General features: G+C 47.0%; 1 protein-coding gene across 1 annotated transcript in view; it reads left to right on the top strand.

Annotated features, from left to right (window-relative positions):
• Window positions 1-291: 291 nt before the first annotated feature.
• Window positions 292-19,498, top strand: part of LOC147733605 (creatine kinase U-type, mitochondrial) — a 100,858-nt gene continuing 81,651 nt past the window's right edge. Inside the window, exon 1 of the mRNA XM_086958189.1 lies at window positions 292-390. The gene's annotated coding sequence lies outside the window, so the exon portion shown is untranslated. The remainder of the gene's footprint in view (window positions 391-19,498) is intronic.

The following is a 19,498-nucleotide window of genomic DNA, read 5'->3' as shown; positions in this document are numbered from 1 at the left end:
GAGCCTGTTAGAGAAGGGCAAAAGGAAGGGGGGAAACAAGGAATCTGACAGATGGAGGAAGAGAGAGAGAGGGAGAGAGGGGGAGAGCGAGAGGGAGAGAGCTAAAGAGATCATTAGTTATTACCTGCCTGGGCCAAAGTCAAAAGTCCAGAGCTCATTGATAGTGTGACAATGAGAAGGGTGATAAGGACTAACTGGGCACTCCTGTGGGAGGGGCTTTACAGGCAGCTCAGATTATGCCACAAAGATAGCGACATAGGTGATAAAAAGGTCTAGTCAAGGCCCAGCCCTGCACTCCGGCGAACTTCAGAGGAGGGTGTGCAGCCTGCAGCCAGCACCGACAGCACTCCCGGGCACTCCTCCAGCAGCACAGCAGGCTTCGAGCTTCAGGTACTGAGACGCCTACCGGTACTGTACCCCGAGTACACCCTGTGCACTGCACCGTCTGAGCCCCCCACCACTGATTCGGGTACTGAGGGGCCTACCGATACTGTACCCAGAGTACGCCCACTGCCCTGGCACTGTCTGAGCCCCCACCGCTGATTCAGCTCCTGAGGGGCCTACAGATATTGTACCCCGAGTACACCCTGTGCACTGCACCATCTGAACCATTACCCCTGATTCAGGTACTGAGAGGCTTCCGATACTGTACCCCGAGTACACCCTGTGTACTGCACCATCTGAACCATTACCCCTGATTCAGGTATCTAGGGGCCTACCGATACTGTACCCAGAGTACGCTCGCTGCCCTGGCACCGTCTGAGCCCCCTACCCCTGTTTCAGGTACTGAGAGGCCTACAGATACTGTACCCCGAGTACACCCGCTGTCCTGTACCTTTCGAGTCCCCTAACGCTAATTCAGGTCCTGAGTGGCAACACATACTATACCCTGAGTACAGCTGCTGCCCTGCACTGTCCGAGTCCCCTACTACGATTCAGGTACTGAGGCATCTACCGATACTGTACCCTGAGTACACCCGCTGCACTGCACCATCTGAGCCATTACCCCTGATTCAGGTACTGAGGGGCCTGTCGATACTCTACCCTGAGCACAGCTGCTGCCCTTCACCATCAGAGTCCCCTACTGCTGATTCAGGTACTGAGGCACTTACCGATAATATACCACGATACCTGCACTACTGCTGATTTAAGTACTGAGGGGCCTACCGATACTGGGCCCGAGTACAGCCGCTGCCCTGGCACTGTGACAGACCCTACCCCTCACTGATCCCCATCTTTCCAAAGTGCACTTCATGGGTGCTGCCCTGTCGCTGCATTTGTCCGAACTTCTGGGCTTTTCGTTTCATAAACTAGTGTTTTACTTTAATATGAAAAACTTGCTTTATTTTCAGAATTGTCAATTATGTGTTCTGAAAGAAGCAGATACCATTTAAACATATTCAAATACAGGATCCTTGGGCAGCCAAAGGCAAAAAGATCTGCACATACCTGTCTGTGGGTGTATATAGTTAACTCTGACGATGACAAGAATGACAAGAACCCAATCCTCAATCCCTTTTCAATATTCTAATTGTATTTATATAGCGCTTACTGCCCCTGACAAGGCGTTGAAGCTCTTTTCAGTGAGTAGTATGCTACAGAACCCAAAGTGGATTAGTGGTGGTAAAGGGAAATAAGTTCTTTGGAGCTTTGGACAAGTGAGTTTTTAAGTTGGATTGAATAGAATAAAGGAGGGATAGAAGAGGTAAGAGTCTGGAAAGTGTTATTTTGAAAATCCTGGTAGTAAGATGAGTTTTGGGATGAGTCAAAGGAGGCATAGAGGAGGGAAGAGTCTAAAAAGGGTTGTTTGGGAGATCAATGTGCACGAGTACCGTCCCGGGAGACATGAGTCAAGGCAGGTACGTGAGAATACTTGTTTCTATAATGCCTCCATCTGTTCCATTCATTATCGGGTGGGGTGGTAGGGAACGAGTTTTGGTTCAGGCGGCTGGAGGATGCCTGTGCTACTAAACTCCCCATGGTGGGCCAGTGGAGCAGAAAATCAGGGTCCCTAGTAGCAGGCCATTTCGTCTTGCCACTTGCCGGTTCACTGGAGGGCAATGTCCTGGCTTCACCCAGGTGCTCAACAGTGTATCAGTGAAGGCCTCATTAAAGGGCAAAAGAGGTTCCTGGCTAATCTGTACTGGATTCAGGAACTCCCTCAAGATATTTGTTTTAACTTCCTGCAGATGCAGGTTGAGATCCAGGTCTTTTGTCGCCCTCCTCATGACTTTGGCGAAGGAGACGGAGTCTTTAGTGGCCATAGTCTGATTAGGGAAGGATAGTCCAGTGACTGGTGAGGAGTCCAGGTCCAGGCCACTGGCATGCTGAAGGTCTTCAAGTACGTTCCCATCATCTTAATATTGCTCAGTATGGCCATCGTCATGCTGGGGTTATCTTTCTGGCTTGGAGTGGGCATAGTACTGCATTCTAGGGCTGAGCCTTCGGGTCAGAGAGAGCTCAAGTTTTACATTTAGAATGCAACTTTGTGATGGATCACAGCAGTTTAACGCGATTAAATAAAGATGATCCTGTTATTTATACCGTATGCTGTATTTAAAACACACTTTTTGTTTAATAGCGTATTGCATGTCAAATATTTTGAATGGTATAGTTAAAATAATGTGGCGTTTCCAGGGTCTTGTATTTGTTCAAAAATACAGTAAGACGCCTGCACATAGACCAAATTCCAAAGAGGACGCCATGGCTGCTCAAGGGTATTTGAAGGTTATATTTACGCAACGGCCAAACCAATTCTTATTACCATTGTTGATTTGTGCCAAAAACGAAAAGCTGTGTTCAGTGGTCAGGCCTTTCTGTCTTGGGGTGGCGAAAACACCACCTACTTTGGGGGTTACTTTGTTCATCCATCATCTTGAGAGTGGCGAATCGTCTGCTCCCTGTAGGCCCAAATGTTTTTCTTGTATCGGCAGTTGCCATAGAAACTGTTAAAAACGGAACACTCTTTTGATAAAAGCAAAAGAGGTCTTATTTTTTGCCAAAGTTTTTCTACCAATGAGACCTTGAAAGGAATTTAGAGGTCACGCACCAAGGTCACCTACATTTCCTTCCGTGTGGTTTCTTTATCCCTTCCAATCCTCTGAAAATGTTGCTTTTTAGGCACAATTCTGCACTTGTGGGGACTCCGGCACACACACCCGCTCCCTCCTTTATCCCGTTAAATCAGGAGTTTTATGTTATTGCTCTTTTCACATTTTCCCTAGCTGCAATAGTAGAACCATTTTCCGTGCTTGCAGTAGGGCTTATAACGCCCTTTACACTCCACTGGAATTGTGCTTGAACTACAAGTAGGTTTTCAGCTTTCTTCGAAACTATGGAAGGCCTTAGCTTAGGTGTGGGTGAGTGTGGGAAGGGCGTTCCGCTGTGTGCATAAAGGGTGCGCTCACTGTGTGTGGGAAGTGCGTCTACATGCCAAGGGACAACGCCTGCTAAGAGCTCTCCTGGTGCTCTACTGCAGTTAAGGGGTTATAAGGCTAGAACGTCGCTTCTATGAAATCTAGTGCATGTCCGTGGCTGCGAGTTTACACGTGTAATATACATTTCGCTTATACACCTTTATGAGTGCGGCTTCCAGTGTGCTCTCTCAGCTATTTTTTTTATTTATTTCACATTATGATTGTGTATTCTGTGGTCGGAAGATGCTGTAGGTATTTAACAACGATTTAATTTTTACTTGACCCATATTCCATTTTTAGCAGATTGTCATGGAGACATAATACCTGTATTTAAACTTGCTTACTCTAAACTCGTGTGTTCCTGCAGCTCGGTATACTATAGTGAATAAAATCAAAATAACTGCATTTTGGAAATATTTCAAGCAAGCAACACTGCTTTGCAATGAAAGTTGGTTGGAGAAATTAATGTGTGTGGCACGACGCAGTGTCTGTTAATAAGTATCGCGTGAGAAAGAGCTGCACTGTCACACACAAGATCTTTTACCAAAAAGACGTAGAAGGGTTTAGCACACGCCCATTACCTACCACTGGTTGGCTTCATCGTCACTCTTATTTACATGCTTCTTATTGGTCAGTGAGCACCAGTTTTACTAAATGTTAGTGTGTCTGTCCCTTCATTGGAGCATGGAAGAAGTAATAATTAATTTGTTTATTAGTGTCCTTCTGCTACTTGTCCTCGGAATGAGGTACTATTTTTCTACTTTACTACTAACCATCTTCCAGCTTGCTTCCTTTCTTGCCGTGTTTCCCTCCCACTCTCCGAGGTGTTGGTTTCTCCCCTTCTCCTCTCCATGGTGGTGGTTGCCGCCTTCCTGCTGTCCGTTGGCTTGCTGCTCCCTTCAGCCATCCCTCATGTTGTTTGTCCTTCCCCTCCTCCTTCCCCTCTCCTTCAATTGATGTTTATGGTGTTGCTTACCCCAGCCCCTCCTCAGCCCTCTGTTTCCTGTTTGCTTGCTCCACTCCCTTCCCTCCCACCCTCCATTGTCATTGTTGCCCCATCCCCCCTACACTCCATTGTCCATGTTAACCCGACTCCCCCTTACGGCCTATTGCTAGCCAGCCCGCCCTTAGTTCATGATACATTTTTTTAAAGAGCTATGATACAGCCAGTGCTGGCCATATCATAGTACTTTTTTCCCATCCCCTCCGTTGTCAATGTTGTCCCCAAACACACCCTCCCTCCCTCTGTGTTGCCTCCTCCCCCACTCCCAAATATTTTAAAAAAGCTCAATGATTCGGCAAGCATTAAGACAAGTGCTGTGATCCGGCTAGCGATGGCCATCTCATAGCACTTTTATTTTGGGATGAGAGACTAGGACGGCCCAAGCAGTTGGGTTGAGGTGAGTAACTGATTTCCAAAGAAAATGCAGTCCTTAATGACTGACTTTGTTCCTTTGTAATCTAGCCTCGCCCACCCCAGTTGATACGTTTAGTCCCAAACTTGAACTCTTACTGTCACCAGTTCACCAAGAGTGAGAACTTTGACCTTCCTTAGATGCATTGATGACTCCAAGCTTAGATGTGTGCTTTTGTTATGAATAACAAGGCAAATCACACCTATTATTTGTTGCACAAAAGAACAGCGACACAGAGTGCAAACGTTAAAATAACCCTATGACGTGGCCAGTGGCATTGACCGCTCCTAGCGTTTTTTTTAATCTATTATTTGGCTTTGACGATGTTTTTTAATTATTGTTGTACAGCAACAACGCTGCTATGTGGTTCAAAGTATTAAAAAAAAGTGCCGTGACGCTGCGAGCGTTAACTAAGCCATGGCTCTTTTTTTAATTTACTTTTTAATTTCAACAATGCTGCACTGCAGCTGCACTGCTGTACATCATGGCTAAAAAAAATTGAGCAAGGAAATAGATTTTGTATAGGCAAGAGTCAGACTTATTGGCTTTGCCAATTTTTCTTTCAGTGCTGCCTCCTGATACATTCAGCAGCTTTGGTAGAGGTGGGGGCGGTGGTGAACAGGACAAATAGAGTTGGGGCACGGCCCCATCTTGTCCTCCTTCGTCACTGGTTCAGTGTTGCTTCTCTGTCCTGTGAAGCACTTGCCTTTGTTAGTGTCCTGATTAACAACACCTCTTTTTCGTAAGGGACCTTGTTATGCACTGCAATTTCTTGTGTCTCACTGTAAGAGGGAAGGGTTTTTAAATAAATGCATAAACAAAACATGCCATTCAGAAGACTTCTGAATATCTGGCCCCGTGGCCCGAGCGTTATCGTCCTTGGAGAGGAACAGTCAGTCATGCTGCAAAATCTTCTGACTTCCGAGCAGGCCCAAGAGCACTGTAAACATTGCAGGACAGAAGACTCCTCCCCCTAGAGCTGCGTCACTATGAGGAAGTCGTCCATTGCGGAGTGCTGCCTAAGCACGTGCACGTTGTACCTCTTGCATATAGATCACCACCCCGTGCGCGGTGGGGTGGGCCCGCCTCATATGCATTTGCCCAGAGTCTGTTGTCGCAGCAGGTGCTAACAGAGACAAAGTCAACAGTCCTTAAACTAACAACAGGCCGTGAATACGGAATATGCCTCATTATCTCTTAATCTTTTCTGGTTGCACATATAGTAACACGATAAAATAAACTTTCATTGACAGTTATAACAGTACTATTTGCACTGCACAGCTGTGTTGCCATTATACATGAAACGCGTCTTTTTTGTAAGGGAATTCTGTGGTGCGTGTACTACCCCCCTCTTCAAAGGTATGTCTGTGTAAGAGTAGGTAACACTTTGCGAGTGCCTGCCTGTATGCACGCAGCATGTGTCCATGGTTGCATTTCACTAGTGAAGATGGGGAACAGCACAGACTGAAAAAGTCTGCTTTATTGAAACAGGTGCACATAGCAAAACAACCTAGGCCTTTGTCGTACAAAACTGAGGTCTCACTATACAAATAGACTCACTTATACCTACCCGATCCCCTAAAATGTCCCTGCTCCCACAACAACTTAATCTAGTAACAGTGTACTTCAGTAGCAGCTCGTGGAGGGAGTGCTGCGGGGCGGTGGGGTAGGGTGGGGGAGGGGGTAGTAAACTCTGGCCCACGGCCGACCGGAGTAATGTAAACAAATAAATAAATAAAACGAATTTAGTTGCGAGCGCTGACACGCTAAATGTGTTTCAGCACTTGCAATGAAATTCGTTTTATTTATTTATTTGCTTACATTACTCCGGTCGGCTGTGAGCCAGAGTTTACCACCCCCCACCATGCCCCTTCCCCACACCGCCCACCGCAACCCAGCACTCCCTCCACGAGCCGCTACTGGTGTACTTGCTCTAGAGCTGCTGAACTGCAACTCTGACCTATAAACTTTCCAACCACTTTACTACGACTACTACCCTCTAATCAACTAACCTTCCATGAGTACCTTTAACTTTCTGGCTCGTCCCAGCGTGACCTTAACTACCTGTTCCCTTTCAGCCTGAATTGCTGCTGTCAACAACAATAAACTTCGATAAACAATGGCAACTTCTCTGCCAACCGCCACCCAGAAAACAAAAGGCATACTACGCCTTTTTCTGCCCCCCGCCGTCCACTTATATCTAATGGATGTTTAATACCTTAGCCGAAACCAGCTACAGCAAATACAACACCAAGCCCATGAAGGACAAATGTACCCTGCCCGCCGGAAAAATTTGACGTCCTTATAACGCCGATCAGTGTGTTCCACCCTAACTTCACCAACCTCTCTACAAAAGGATCTTTCTTCTGGCCTTGTCCATAGCTGCTGGATGATGTGCCCCTCACCAAACTCTCATGACATGGCAGACTACCCAATGTCTGCCGATTTCCTTCAAGTCCTCATACATATCTTTCAGTAAAGCAAAACCTTTCTGTGTCACCAAATCGTTCTCATCTAAATGTAACAGCAAAATGTCTGGGCACCTACCCCCAACCAACAGTCTGTTCAAACATGGTATTAACTCTCTCCATCTCATGCCCCCTTTCCGTGCCAAGTAGTAGTGTAATTGCCAACATTAAAGCCCAAATTTGACCTGTTCAACTGGACTTGCCATGCCCCACTTTACGAAGGAGTGGCACACAATCCAGATATTCAAACTGACCACCAAGGGCCCGGAAACAGAACATGCAAAACAGAAACACAATTTGATAACATGAACGTCTCTCAGCAAATCCCTACCCCCTCTAACTTAACACTGAAAACAGTTGGATGACCATCTTCCCAAACCAATTATCATTTCCTGGCTCCAGCCGTGCCTACACGCTTCTGTAACCATCCTGGTCCGAAAAGAATGTATGCCCTGACCCCTTGCATCCAGCCAGTGAGCGCCAGAGCTTTGAGCAATATCGTCAACAGATGGAAAGGGGACCCTGGCTTACCATCCTCATGTTGAAAGACCCTCTCCTCCCGTACAGATGGTGGTTTGAGAGCCAACCCCCATTGGACTGGGCAAAATTTGGTACAAGGGTAAACAGCTATAAGAACACTCTTGTTCTGACCCCTTTGGTCAGTTTTGGACTTGTAAAGCCAAAACTCTTAGCCCTTCCTCACACCCACTAACTTCCTCCCAGAGGCCTACCCAGGTTCCCTTAGCTGTCAAAAGCTCAGACACTCAAAACACGCCAAAAAACATCCACGTCATTAGTGTGGAAACCAACACTGTCTCACTGTCTGTGTGACAATTTCCCAGCAGTATCTAAAGCACTTTGCATAAGCTGCCCCAAGTCAAAGGCCTCCCCTTGGAACCCAACTGACCCCTCTCTCTGGACCATTCTTGCAAGATCCTCTTGCCAAGCTCGCCTGCGGAAGGGCCATAGCCCCACCACAGTTTACCCATAATGGCAACACTCGTCAGCTTCCCTGAAATTGCCACCCTCGACTGTCCTTTTTCAATCAATCTCATGATGAATTTAACTACACCCTCCACTCTAGCCCATGAATCTGTCCTCCTCTGAGACCCCCATCCACTAAGAACTCAGCCCAAGCCTGGAAATACGCTGTCCCCGTGAATACTGCTAGCGAATCCTCTACTAATTGAAGCATCCTTTTCCCCCTACTGTCCATTATTCTTGAGGCCGTCTGGTCCTGACTCTGTCCATCGCCATGGCCAGTTTATGAAATCTCTCACACTGTGAACTAGACAAAGAATCCACAATTTCATTGTTCACACCGGGCACATGTCTGGCTCTGAATACGACAATAAGTTGTAGGCATTTCCACACAAAGACTCTCTACAACTTCAATAGTTGTGTATCCCTCGCTGACTGTCTGTTGACTACCTGTACCACTGACATGTTATCTATTCAAAAAAGAACCTTCCTTTATGCTAGCTGCTCCCCCCACAATGTCACCGCTGCCACCAGGGGAAACGATTCCAAAAATATAATGCTGCTGCTGGGGTATGATCGGTTGTGGATGCCGTACCTATGTGCGCCCTGTGAACAGGTACACCACATACCCGGGCGGGTATGGCATTGGCTAGGTGTGGGATGTAGCACTGAGTGGGCCACCCACCGGATAGTCGTCAACCCTATATGGGGTCTGCCTGGACAGGCCTGTGGGGTGCCCATGCCTAAGTTGGCATCACTTAAGCCTTAGCCAACCCTGAGTGGGTCGTCCTATACCCTGGGGGCACTCAAGTTCTGATGGTCACCTTGGAGGGTCTTAGGCTGAAGGCTGGGCGGGCACATATGGATGTACCCTGAGCAGTTAGTGAGGAACCCCCCAGAATAGGGCTTCTCCTGCCTTAGAGATCAGCTCTACCCGTGGGTGTTGACTATTCTCTGGAGTGGCCTCAGGGCTCTGCACATGTCCTTACTGTCAAGGTCGTATGGATGTGCATGTGGCTCTCTACACAGCTTAGGGAGAGGCAATGGCAAGCTTTTCCGGAACATGGGCTGGTCTGCCAACACAGACAGAGGTGTGCGAACTGGCGCTGACCCTGTTTCGGAAATGTGTCCCAAGTGGGTCCGAGAAGGGTGGTGTGCGCGCCCCTGCACCAAAGATGCTAGGGCATGGGTAAGCCATGTGGCCGGCCTCCCCTTGCGGCTTGAAAGTGTGCGCGCCTTTCCTATCCGTGTTGGGAAGTGGCGCTAAGTCCATGTTCTGAAACACAGACCAATCTTTCATTGCAGACTGGTGGGTGCGCACTGGTATCTATTGTGTGCAAACTCATGGGCAGCATGCCATTGTAGGCCGCTGTGAATATGCAGGTGCACCTATGTTGCCTTTGATTGCGTGTGCCTCCTGCCTACACAGGCTGATGCGTGAGCACAGACACATGTATCAGTTAAACCCGTGTCCAGTCTGCTGTGCAGTCTTAGGCGGGCGCACTTGCACCACTGATGCGCGAAACTATGTGTCCCTCCTACCATCGCAGATCGGTGTGTGCACGTGCGCCTAGGTAGTGAGGAACAGCTACATGCGTTTTTACTACCTATGAGTCCTACTCTTCCCATAGGTTAACACGGGGAAGTGGTTAACATTACTTTGGACTGCAATAGTAGATTGCAGTGGAGCATCCTCATGATGTTTCAATGGACTTTCAGTGCCAAACCCTTTCCATTGGTAAAGGGGGTTTTGGCATGACTCATTTAGAAATGCCACTATGGACATTTCTATTCTCCAGGAGTCTCGGGCACCATGGTGTCTGGCTTTAGTGGACACCAGGTTTCAGGGGAAGCACATATGTGCATTCCCCAATCGACAGCCATAAACTATGGGCATCCCACAGGGACAGCAGACCTCTGCCATTTGAGGGCCAACTTAAATAGTTTGAAGATAGAGGTTGTGACACTTAGCCTTCCAGGGCTGGATTATGGTCCCACTTAATATTAAGATCTGCATTCCACTCTCCCATGGCAGACAGGCCTACAATTTAGGGGAGACATCTGTGGTTCAAAGGGGAAACTACTAAACCACCCCGAACTTCAAAGACACATGACAGTATAACTACGGGTGCCATCCTTGAGCAAAGGGTGAGATACCCTTGTGAGGACGCGGGATCAGAGAACCCGAACTGCGTGGTGCACATTGTCAGAGGACTCTGTTGTGCACATGGAAGATAACTTTCCAAGTAGAGACTGGCCTGGACCGAGGACATGCTGAAGTGTGGCACCCTGAAGTGTGTGCTCAACCGCGGGCCTCCAGTTCTCTCGGACATCTCAGTGAAAATTAAAGATCTACCGCAAAGGACCTACAGCATCTACCTGTGACATTTGGAGGGCGGTGCCCTACCAAGTGCCCACCCAGGCCACTGAATGTCAATGGGTATCATGGGGCGAGCGTGGAACTAAGACTTATGTCTGGAGACTGGATTGTCTAGTGTGGAGCCCAGAAACTTCGCCCACTACGAAGACGTGGATTTCCTGCATTGCGAGGATCCCGACACTCATAAGCGTCTAGTTAGTGGTGAGCGGAGTCACTGATTGTGGAACCCTGAGTGGCCAGGTTCGTCTATCTTGCCACATCTCACTTGTGTTACATGCCAACTTCATGCTCATTACGTGCTCTTTGCATGTGGTTTCCAAATCCCAGGGTGTGACCCTCAGAGTTGGGGGTGTACCTGGAGTAGTGCCTCATTCTATCTCTTGTGACTTTGCTGCACTTGTTCTAGTGTGTGTGACCAGACTGATCTGGTGCAGCTGTATCATCGTGCACTAGACGTGGTGCCTTCCAGTGTACAGAATTGCATCTCTATGCTGTTTCTGACCAGAATCACCTGGTGCAATCCAACTTAATGTGCACGGGTCATTGAGCCTCCTTTCCCAGGAGGCGTGGAATTTGCAACTCATCATGTTCGAAATCTGAAGTGCTTGGTGCACCTGATACCAACATGCACCAAGAGCCTGGGCATGACTGGATCATTGTGTACCGATCTGGTCCTCCTCCTATTGAGAGGTGCCCCTGTGTTACTACCCATTCATTGTTTATTCCTTTGTTTACCCTCATTGTGGCAGACCAACTGCCCTCTACACACCTGGCCCCTACTAAAGATGTCTTGGTGCAAGGTAGTAGTGAGAGAGATTGACTGGGTTGAAGAAAGGCTTACGAGACCGTTTGGAAGCCGGTCAAGAGACGGTGTGTCTCTTTTGTGTTCTGAGATCTGCGGGTGAACTTCCCAAGTGGCTTCTAACCTCTCCTTTGTTTATGTATACCTCCTAATTAAAACTGTTACATATTCCCACCTGCTTCCTAAGGACCCAGACTAAGCGTGACTTTGGCCGCGTGTGACCCTGTGCCTGGGAGGCAGGGTTGGTTACAGCCCCGGCCGGTGGTAGGTGTAACTGCAGGGCGGTGACTTAGGGAGGGGGGGGCAGGTTGGGGGGGTTGTAATGTATGGATTACGGACTTTAACAGGTAAGTAAACATATAAATTAATAAAACGAATTTCGTTGTGTGCACTGCATCGCATTTGGTGATGCAGTGCACACAACAAAATTAAAATGTCTGAACAGGTCTTGCACCTCATTCACTGTGAATTTTGCTTTTGACAACATCGTATCCAGCAGACGCCGCATGTTTCTTTTCTTAACCTCTGGCATCAATTACTCCTTTATGTATTTCGATTTGGAGAAATGAGATAACCGTAGTGGAACCGAGTGTTTTTCTGGCATGAAGGGCACCCTAAGGTCCCCCATGAGATCCTGGAAACTTGACAAAAAATGCTGACAGTCTGTGGAACTGGGGTTACCCATGAAAAGAAATCATCTAAGAAATGTGTCATGTGCTCATGACCCATGTAGTATGTGAACAGCCATTGCTAATAGGTGCTGACGCACTCAAAAAGCACACATGATATTGAGCAGCCCATGGGGAGTGCCTTGTCTACGTGCCATTTGCCCTCAAACTGAATGCCTAGCAGCTGAAATTCGGCTGGGTGTACCGGCAACAAACTGAAGACAGACTTAATGTCGCTCTTTGCCATAAGCTCCCCCTGTCTACTTTTTCCACCAAAGATAAAGCCACATTGACAGATGAATAAGTGAGTGAAACCTGTTCCTCAGGTATGAAACCATTCACAGGCTGGCCCTTTGGCCATGAGAGGTGTTGAATCAGACTAACCTGCCCTGCTTCCTTCTTGGTGTGGCGAAGTGATCTAGAAGTGTCTGAAAAGTGTCAGCGCTCCGTCCATCATCTACTTGTGTTTGCCTTCTTTGCCCTAAGTTGGCAGGGTATGCCCAGACATGGGTCCGTTGCTCACTTTGCACTGGATTCAAGCTAGCCTGGCTGATGAGGGCTTTTAGCCCGAAACAGGTCCCTGGATGCTTTTTCTGGTCCAAGGAAAACATGGATTGGCATTTCTGGCTGGACTGTTCCCATGAATCACAGCGTCAAGACTGATTTGCATATAATTGTGTATGAACTGGGGTGGCGAAGTGAGCCAAAGAACGATGATGGATTCAGCCCAGATCTGTGACTGGGGGTGCGTATCTGAAAAGTTTCAGCGCTCTGTCCATCATCTACTTGTGTTTGCCTGCTTCCTTCTTGAGCACCACTCCATGGGGGACACAATCAAGTCATCCATTGTCCATTCCTCAAAAGTTCTCGCCATCCTACTCTCGTAAATTTCTTTGAGCAGTTATCTCTCACTTCTTATCTGTGCTTGCAAGCTGATTTCAAATAATCTCCCCAGTGTCTCACCCATGGGCCCTTGTACCCAAGTCTGAAAGCCCAATTAAAACCTTGCGACAAAATCCTAGCATCCACCTTTCTATCTTAATGGGAAAGCCAAAATGGCAATCTGTCCAATTTAGTGGACGTACAAGAACTTCCCTGCATGTACCTGTCCATCCCTCCCTGATCTATAACCCCCTGCCTTTCCCTGTTGTGCCCCACTGTAGCCCTGCTAGTGTCCTTGCCCTGTTAAATAACTAGTAGGACCTCCCCCGCCTGAAGCAGTTAACAAATGCATGTCAACCTGTGCACTTGAAGTATTCAAGTCGTAATTTACAATATTCCCATGTGCAGCTCCCCTTATTCAAATCCCAACAAGCTCCCAATTGGTTAGCCTTGCTTCTGCCTGCTCCTCTTACCCCGCCCCGGGTAGGGTGCTCCCGAAAGGGCCTATACACAATCGGTAGCCTGCTAGCCACAAAAATATTTTACCAAATTTTGCAGGCCCCATTGTATGCCGCTCTAGGTCCATATCAGTCTCTCCCTATTGGGCCTCTGGCTCAAATGCCATACAGGCCCTGAACTCTTTATCATGCTGGGCCCATGCATAGCCACTATAATTTAGTTGAGCTTTTTTAATGACATCCATGTATTTGAAAAGTGCAACCAACCTCTCCGGGTATTTTATGTATTATACACAGCACATATAAGGAATGCTGCAGTCCAATTCTCAATGATGACCGCACATTTGGCCACTCAGATAGCTCAAATTCTTCTTCTTTAGACCGTTCTTTTGACCTTAGCTCCCTATGTATTGGCTTCATCATTTCTACATATTATCCCTTCCATATCCTCTCCTTAGTGGCCGCCATGATGTGAGCTCCCAAGAGCTTTGATGTCCCCATATAAGGCATTTCTTTATTTTTGACTCTTTACTCTCTGGATTGTCCGACTTCTCTCCATCCTCTACCTTGCTATCCTATTTTGTGTCCTTTTTGGCTCCCCTGACTTTACTTTCCCTTTCACAGAAGACCCGAGATGTTCCATACGTGGCTCTGTTGATCCAGCGCTCCTTTCTACTCCTTGTTTGCTGTCCCCCCACTGAACCACTTGCACTCATATTGTGTTTGTCTGTTCCCACGCCTGTGTCTTTAACGTAAAGACCTTTGCTCAAGTGGGACTCCCAGCTGGTGTCAGTGGGTGAGGAGGCTCCTTTGCCTCATCACCCACTGACACCATTACAGCGGCATTGCCTTACCTGGCATTAAAGTCGGTGCCTGCTCTTGGGCCTGCCGTCTCACCACTTCGTCTCTCCGCATGATTCCACCACTTCCACCTTGAGTGTGCCGGAAACCTGCAACCTGTAAAATACTACGGACACATTAATTAGTATCCCCCCCACCCCCGATTGCTGCTGCCACCCTCCACATTCTATAAGCTGCACCCCATCCTCTTTGCGCAATTCACCTTCCTCATCCTCGTAATCTGATGTGCTTTAATCTTGTTGCACTGCGATATTTTGAACCCACTTATGCTGGGGGGCCACCCACTGCCTGCACTCCCAGCCTGTCCGCAGATGCTGAACGTCTCCTTCAGTGAACACGACTGCCGGATGTTGCACTCCACCCTCCTGGGCTTTGCACCGCCGAGGCCGTACCAGTGGATCTTGTTATCCACCACCGCAGACCAGCTAGTTGCACATGACCACACCTTCCCTTCCCTTCTGGGCAAATGAGCTGTACTGAACTGCCCTGAGTCCACCACTGCTGGTGCCGTTACGACCTGGGGAGATAAAACAGGCCTGGTGTGCTAGTACAACCCCAAGACTGCAAACACCCTAATTCAACCCAGCCCTGAACATTTACTGTCACCCTTTGCCCCTTCTGCCTACACCACCTGAAGACTGGCCTTTGTACTAGAACTCATATAGGATAGTGCCCCGGAGCAAGGCCTTCTGTCTCGCCTCTGCCTGACACCTGCCATGGTCCTCCGTGAAATGATCTACCGCAAACCTTTATAGGGGGCCTAACTTCTTCACCTACAACATGGCCACGTGCCTGGGGCCCAAATATATCCCCTGCTTCATCCTTTGTCAAACTCCTCATCCTCATTCCAAATAAATTGGCTGCTGCCACTACAGGTAGGACATCCTAGCTTGGGTCCTCTCCCTCACTCCTGGATCCACTAATCCCCCCCTGTTTCATGGCGCCCCCTACAGAGTAATCTGGCTTCGGGTTGTCCCCCTGATCCTGCACTGTGAGGGGTCACTGCTCCCTTCCCCTTGAGGGAGCCCTGCTCAACCAACTATCCCTGTCCCAATCTATGGGATTCCATCCGCCCCGTAGTACCCCACTTGAACATGATCCATTATTCAATGTTGAAACCTGTGCTTGGGTTTCACCACTCTCGTGTAGTAACTGGGCATACTGCTGCATGAAATCCACTAAATCTGCCCAATCTCTCCTGCTTTAGTAGGAGTTTCAATATCCAATGCCTGCTTTTATCCCGCAACCTCTCCCCGTTCACCCATGCTTTTCTGTGGCCCGGAACAGCCTCTCCAGCCTACCCATGCTACTCCCCCTTACCCTCTCCCCTTCTCAGAGGCCACAAGTACATCTGCGGTGGCCCCGCCCCTTCGTCACCAGCGAGGCTTCACCCGAAGATGAACAGGCCTCGGGCATGACACTCTTTGAATTCCAGCTCCCCAGCTGTTCCAGCTCCAGTTCCGCATGTCGAATAGGCCTGCCGAATGCCTCCCGCAATGCCCCCACATGGCTAGAGTCTGTTTTCTAAAAGAAGATTTTAAATTAACTTACCTGAGCAGCTGTCTCTTCCACATCGTCTCTCCTTCGCTACTCAACCAGGAAGCATCCAGGCTACCCTAAGACAATCCCACTGCTGCAATGCAGCGTTGTGATTGGTTCCCCTAAGCCAATCACAATAATGCAATGCAGCGTTGTGATTGGTCTGAATGCCATGGTTCTGCGCTCAGACGGGGAATGAGAGCCTGGGCATGTTCTCCACCCAGCTGTAAGGGGTACTTTAGAGTACAGCAACCACTCTTCCCTGACGTCACGGGAGCCAAGCCTTGCCCTGCCCTAACCTGGTGGACACTAAAAGTAAAATGATAAGAACTTCTGTTATTATCATTTTCTTTTTTCTTTCACACTGCTCCGAGACAATGGGGCGATGCTCCTCCGCCTTAGTGGAGGAGCCGTCACTGATCAGAACTGTGATTTTAAGTGCCATGGGCAGAAGTCACTCAGTGTGGTGGTAGGGTCAATTACCGGCTTACAAAGAACAAAATATTGAGTAGTTGGTTTGATGTATCTTTTTTACTTCACGCTAACTGCATATAAAATAATGTACACACTAAAGATGAAAAATAAATAGAAATTAATCATTGGGAAAGGCACTATTACAGGGTGAAATCTTAGCTGGTTAATGCAATCGCAGCAGATGTCTGTGTGTGTGACCTGAGACTCACATAATTGAATCCTGCTTGGTGAAGTGGGAAATAGTGACTTTTCTTTTTATAGGGCTGCAAGGTCCCTGCCCTTGGCAGAAAGCACTGTGAATGTGTTATCATTTAAAATGTAATTACACACAGCATAAGACAGGCTGCAGAAAAATGATTTAGACCCAAATTTACAAAGACTTTGCATCAGGTATGTGTTACTTTTTTAACTTAGACCTGATGCACAGTTTGTTGATATTTACAATCCAGCGCAAATCACGATTTGCACTGGATTGTACCCAAACGTAATGCAAGGCTGTGCAGCGCTGCACTATGAACCAGATTTACTAATGCTTTGCAATAGATTTGTGTTACTTTTGTAATGCAAACCCGATGCAAAATGGTATGCTGGGATTTGCTACCCAAAGCAAGTAAGTATTTGCATTGGGTAGTTTCCCAAAGCAACGCAAAGTTTTGCTATATGTTGTCTTGCATTTCTTTGCATCGAGGGGGAATTCATGATTAGCACATGGATGCCTTTACAAAAGGGGTATAAGGGCTCATGTTCATGGCTAACTTTAGAACAGAGGGAACCCCTGCTGCAGAGGGGACAACGTGCGGGGTGTATTTTTTTCTGAAATGAATAGAGAGCCCGTTTCAAGACTGGAGTGATGGCCAGATATGGTGTGGAAGGGGAGAAAGAGACACATGAGATGGACTGCTACTCAGGGATGCAGCTAGCATTATTGAAGCAGGTGGTGTTGCATTGGGGCCCAGGAGAGTGAGGGGCTCACAACCCCCCCCCCCCAATTATGGGGAGTAGTGTTTGTTAATCAATTTCTATTTTGTTTCAAGCACTTACTCTTTCATAAGTCTTACATTACTGTGGATTATGAGCTACAGAAAAAGTACCCCTGAAATGGCCTCACAAGCCTAAACCCCAGCCCTCAGCCCTGCCCCTCCAGCTCCTCCAGTCCTTGCCATAAAGTGTTGGAGGAGGGCGCAAATTCAAAATGTTTAGAAGAGGGGCTCAGTGCAACAAAATTTGAAGACCTCTTCTACAGACTTATATTGAAACAAAGGCAATTTTAGTTAGGAAACACCTAAAATAGAGCCATTTTTACTTTAAAAAATCGATAGTTGTGCCTGAATCGGGTCTATTGGCATGTATGGTATGGTGAGCAGAAGAAAGCTGTAAAACTAATATACGCCAGGCCATGACAGTACGTTTAATACATCTACATGGTACCAAATCCCCAAAAAGTATATGGCATTTTCAAAGAAAATAACATAGCTGTTTTTCAGTTATTTCCTGACTTGTATCAGCTTTACTGTTTACCAGAAAGCACTCTACTCCAAGGCCTGCATTTATTAACTTCTGTTATTCCAGACTGCTTCAGTCAACTATCTTTGATTTATCCCCCAAGTTAAGCGGGCCAGTAGATGTTTACTCTGATGCACTCTATTGTTGTATCGATTTTTATTTCTTGATGATGAGAATAGATTAAACCGTAACATGGTTAGGAATGGCCATTATCATAACGAGCTTGCTTTGACAAACTGACAGTGTTGCATCGTAACAATGTTAGTACCTTAACAAAATACCATACCTGCTGAATGGCTGCATATCCTTTTATACTGTCCAACTTTGATTGACTGTAGGTGGAAAGCAGCCTTTTCTGGAGCCCAAGGTCGTAACATCACAAACATATATGTTTCATAGAACATTCACGAGTAGAAGGGATGTTCCAGCATCAAGTGCCCTTTGCGTAAAACAAACATTACCAACGATTTGGTAATAGTTTAAGAAATCATAAACCGTAAAAGCTGTCTACTAATCAAATCACGTTTTGCTAAAATAGTGTATGTCACATTTCAATCCCTAAATACAACAGCTAAAATAATCTGTTACTTCTTCACCTTTACGGAGTACCACCTAGATTCACTAGGATGCCTACGCTTCCAACCCAACAGGCAAGGCAGGAACCTTGCTTCCTCGATCTGAAGGGGCCCTTACACTCCAAAACGATACGTTTGACAGTTTCCAATTGTATTAATTTTGAATGAACAAAATTATTTTTTTCAAGCTTGGATTGTAACATTTTGTGTGTGGTACAGTGAAATATATTTTACATTTTCTCACACACATAACAAGCAAATGTTGTTACTCGTGGCAATTGAATAACGGATTGCATTTGGGATCATGCCTGTAGTAAAGCATCAGCATGGTAGAGGTAATTGTAATAGTTGCAGAACAGGTGCAGATGGAGACAGGCTTTATCGCCAGTGAGCAGATGACAGCCTATAGTTTGAATGTCTTTGGGCAGCAGAGGTAATAGTGGACCAATCACGAATGACTATATGTGCTTCTGAATAAATACATTTGAAGATTATTTCTGATTGTAAGCTGTCCCAGAGATCAGGGACAGGGAAAGTGAGTTACACATTATCAGTCTGGGCTTGGAGAGTCGTTTTTTCATCTTAAACAGGGTATCCTCTACACTGAAGGAGCTCATAGGTAGAACAAAGATATCTGTCCGGTTTAAAATGGCATAGGCTGGGGCTTAGCTGACTAAGACTAGTCTCAGTAAAAGCTTACTGGACGATAGATGCTGCTTTAGATGTGACCCACTAGAAGACTAGCGGCCAGATTCATCAATGTGAAGTTTTGCGAGCCTGAAATAGCGATTCATAAGGAATCGCTATTCCAGACTCGCAAAACGGGATTCATGTAGGATTCGCAATATTTTTTGCGAGTCCTACTGATTCCTTATTTGCGATTAGCTAATTGCTAATCGCAAATAAGGAATGACTCCCCATGCATTCCTATGGGCCTAAAGGCCCATAGGAATGCATGGGGAGTCATTCCTTATTTGCGATTAGCAATTAGCTAATCGCAAATGAGATTGTGATTTCAAGGGTGCAGGGGTGTCCAAAGGACACTGCAAAAATGGGAGTCTAGAGGGAAAGACAAA

The sequence above is a fragment of the Lissotriton vulgaris genome, chromosome 2_1 (assembly GCF_964263255.1).
Source record: "Lissotriton vulgaris chromosome 2_1, aLisVul1.2, whole genome shotgun sequence".
Lineage (NCBI taxonomy): Eukaryota > Metazoa > Chordata > Amphibia > Caudata > Salamandridae > Lissotriton > Lissotriton vulgaris.
This window is presented reverse-complemented; position numbering and strand designations above follow the sequence as displayed.